This window comes from Cupressus sempervirens, chromosome 1, assembly GCF_028749045.1.
Source record: "Cupressus sempervirens isolate cs-2001-9-10 chromosome 1, ASM2874904v1, whole genome shotgun sequence".
Classification (NCBI taxonomy): domain Eukaryota; kingdom Viridiplantae; phylum Streptophyta; class Pinopsida; order Cupressales; family Cupressaceae; genus Cupressus; species Cupressus sempervirens.
In genome coordinates this window covers 98,384,256-98,388,375 of record NC_143118.1, presented here as the reverse complement: position 1 = coordinate 98,388,375, position 4,120 = coordinate 98,384,256, and the positions used below count along the sequence as shown (strand labels likewise).

Sequence of the window (4,120 nt, the reverse complement as noted above, 5' to 3'; positions counted from 1 at the left end):
GAGAAAGAACACTCAGTGACCGTTGGGCTTCATACCCCAACAATTTTGGAATGGGAGACAAAAATGATGCTGGATGGGAGATAGAAATTATATTTGGATTTAATTTTATAGATGGTAAGCCTACTAGATACTCATACAGCTTTGTTAACACCAGCAATGAAAACCAGAAAAAGTTAAAAAACCAGCAATGAAATCTATAGTGTTAGTGTTGATAAATACTATCAATATAACTGCATTTCATAACTTTATAATACGGTATGTTTTCAAATCGTCATTATATTTTAATCCACCCCAGGCTCAAATTTATAGACCAGTTTTGCAACTCATTTTGTGTTAAAAATCCAATTTGATGAGAATACATACTTTCAGCACATCAATATTCGTCGCTGAGCCTAAAGATAGACCACTTTCATAATATTGCATTTACGGTTTTTTTGGTTTGCATTTATGGATTGATATTTCTCCAATTTTTCGACAATAATCTCCCAGTGAACATTGCTTATCTTTGAATCCTGGCCACTGTCATTACTATCAGTAATTGTTCTACGGTAATCTTGCGATGAATTTCTGTGGCGGAATGGCAATCACTACGCAGCCAAGGTTCCTGCAACTTTAAATGGTGTTTCACCAAATGTGCTGACAAGGTCAAATATGATTCTCAGCTTCTCACTGCAGACACTGAAAATGAATTCCTTTTGCTCTGAGTTAATATCATGCAAGTCTAAATTCATGTCAGGCAAAGTACCCTGTCTCCTTGATCTGTTAAGGCTAACATCCCAACTTTGCACCAGATATAGACTAAAAATTTAATTTTAAGCGCTGCATCCAACAGTGCGGTGTATCGACGTTGCTGTGAATTCAAATTTGAACGTAAACTGATCCGTGTTCATTTGCAGGTATGCTCTACAAAGGAGTACAGCTTGTTATTAACCTCAATCCAGCTGCATCCTGGTTTTTTTTCTAGCATCCTTGCTTTCATCATTGTTCGTACCCTTTCAGTGTCATCCCACCGGCCGGATGCTGAATAGATGTTTGATAATGTTACATAATGTGCGGGATTCTCAGGGTCCAACTCAAAAAGGTATTTTGCCACATATTCACCTAGCTCCAAATTGGAATGGATTCTACAGGCACCAAGCAGAGTTCCCCAAACAGCAGCATCTGGTTTCACTGGCATTCTCTTTATAAAATCAATTGCTTCGTTCAGGCGTGCAGCTCGACCAAAAAGATCAACCATGCAGCAATAATGATCTAATGTTGGCTTGATGTGATAACGGTGAACCATTCGATTGAAATATAGCCATCCATCATCCATTAGGCCCGCGTGGCTACAAGCTGACAGAACACCGGTGAAAGTTACATGGTCTGGCCTCATACCAAACCCTTGCATTTCTTCAAAAAGAAGCAGGGCCTTGTTAGCACAACCATTCATGGCATAACCTGTAATCATCACAGTCCATGATACTAGATCTCTTTGAGAAATTTTATCAAATACTTTGTGAGCATCCAGTAAACAACCGCACTTAGAGTACATGTCAATAAGAGCACTTTCTACAAAGCTGTCAAACTGTAGCCCACTTCGAATCACATCCTCGTGAACCATCTTGCCATGCTGCAGAGCCGCTAGGTTAGAACATGCCGGTAGAACAGAAGAAAAGGTTTCCAAGTCCGATTTCAAACCTGTCACTTGCATTTTCTCAAACAATTCGAGGGCTTTATCATAATGCCCATTTTGTACGCACCCCGCAATCATTGAATTCCATGAAACTATACTACGTTCAGGCATCTTCTGAAAGAGATCAAGAGCTTCATCAATGAATCCATTACGTTCAAATCCTGAAATAATCACATTCCACGAGATTACATCTCGTTCTGGCATTTCGTCGAAAAGCTTCAGTGCTTCCTCGACTTGACCACTCTTGGCAAATCCTGCAATTATAGCATTCCACGTGACCATATTTCGTTGAGGCATTGCATCAAACACATGGCGCGCATCTTCTACACTCCCACATTTTGAATACATATCTATTAGTGCACTCCCCACAAATAAGTCGGAGTGAAATCCACATCTTATTATATCCTTATGGATCTGCTTCCCCTGACACAGAGCTCTCAAATCTGCGTATGCCGGAAGAACGCTGGCAAAAGTATACTCGTCTGGCTGGATGTGTGCTTTCTTCATTTCACAAAAGGATTCCAATGCTTGTTCTGCATAACCCCTTCGTATATAAGCTGCAATCATGGTAGTCCAGGAGGCCACATTTCGCTCCGGCATTTCGTCAAACACTTTGCGAACTTCTACAAGATTGCCAAGCTGGACATACATGTTAACGATTTTATTCCACACTAAGTTGCTGGGGGTTTGCAATCCAGTCTGAATAAAGTGGGATTGCACCAGCTTTCCTTGTGCTAGAAGTCTCTTCTTGATGCAGAGCTGCAAGATATTGACATAAAGCGTCGATGAATATGAACACAAATTTTGCTGATGCAAGAATTGCAAAATGTAGAGAGCTTCTTTCAGTTGGCCCTGTTTACACAATCTAATAACATCCACACATTTCTCGGTGTCTATGGATTGGTTGCAATCAATTGCCATAGTTTTAATTGCACTTTTAGCAATGGTGGTGGTGAATGGCATGAGATGTGAATGATGGAGTGCAGTCCAAACAAACAAGGTTAGCTGCCGTTGCTTCTCATTTTTGTAGGCAGCCGAGGGTGCGCGCCATAACATGGCTTGAAAAAATCAAAACAATCACATAGTTCCAAAGGGGGCGGAATCGCAAACAGGGTTTTATGATGGCGAGGTAAAATTTAAAAACAATCTGTCATTCGGAATCCTTCATAAGATAACTGAACGCGGGCAGGGCTGCGTGAACAGGTTGTAAAATTCGCGCGAACCTATTATTGCAGTATTGGTGTCTCGCCCATCAAAGCGGCAGCTTCAAGGTTCGTGCCTGAATTCGCATGGTTTTGCATCAATTTTTCTGAGTTTCTTGTTCATACGTTCAGATGAGTTTTATAATTCCCTCCATCTCAGAGTTCTTATTATGCAATGAAGGAAATTCCTCGAATAGGTATGTGTTGTTATGGGACGGGCTAATCTCCACTAAAGACAGAATAAAGTTAAATTTTTGGTAGTGATTTTTTTCCAAATTTTTTGTTGTCTTGACTACAAACTAGGGGAGAGGATCCAGTAGTTGTGCACCCTAACTTTGCACTTCTCAAAATCCTATGTGAAAATTTCAAATCACTCTCATTTTTTGGTAGTAGCTTACTTGGCAAGTCCCCTGCTTATAACTAAGGTTTCAGAGCCACATCATCAAATATGATGCCACATTAGCATGCTTTTTGTCAAAGTGTCCAAAACAGCCCAAAAAGAAAGTGAGACCAATCATAGTGCATTGGAGACCCCCATACTTGTGCAGCTGATGTGGCATCACACTATTGGTTGTTTTTTGGGAAAAGGGACACTTTTCATTCACTTATGGGTAATTATCATTAACAAGAACAACTTTAAAGTTACATCTATTGGTACAATCTTGTCAAAAATGTTCGATGTTAAATCAACAAGTGTGGGTATTAAGTTAACAACTACTGTCACAACCATTGGTACGCGCTCAAGTATTAGGTCCTCTCCCCTATGCAGATCATGAAATCAAACTCTGAAATTTTCAGAAAAATTCATTATGTTTTTGATTTTTTGAAAATTGGTCATCTGTGCATTTTGGATGGAGGATAGTCGCATCCATTGTTATAGTGGCATCTAATCTAATCAATATTTTCTTTTTTGATGAATAGTCCTTATCAATTAATAAAATTTACTAAGATTACAATTCACAAAAAAGGGGTCGGAGGATACAGGATCACCCCGCGAATGAGTTCAGACGGTCGAAGCCGGAAAAAATAACATGGCCTCAGCCAGAAACTATTAAATATTCATCAAAAAGAAAAAAAACTTTTAAGCTACCAAGGCAGTGCCAACAGAGGGAGGATCATCTTTATCATGAAATCCTCACGCATCAGTGGGATTGTGGGGCGGACTGGGAACAGTCTAGCCGTCAGCAGCATCAGCAGGATCTGGGGTAGTCGCAGTCTCCGCATCCTTTGTGTTTGGCCGCGG

The 4,120-nt window shown here is 40.2% G+C and overlaps 1 pseudogene across 1 annotated transcript; it reads right to left on the bottom strand.

The window, feature by feature from the left end:
• Positions 1 to 302: 302 nt before the first annotated feature.
• Positions 303 to 3,066, bottom strand: LOC149576407 (pentatricopeptide repeat-containing protein At2g13600 pseudogene; annotated as a pseudogene). Its single transcript, XR_016361502.1, has one exon. The product of XR_016361502.1 is annotated as a pentatricopeptide repeat-containing protein At2g13600 pseudogene (transcript).
• Positions 3,067 to 4,120: the final 1,054 nt, after the last annotated feature.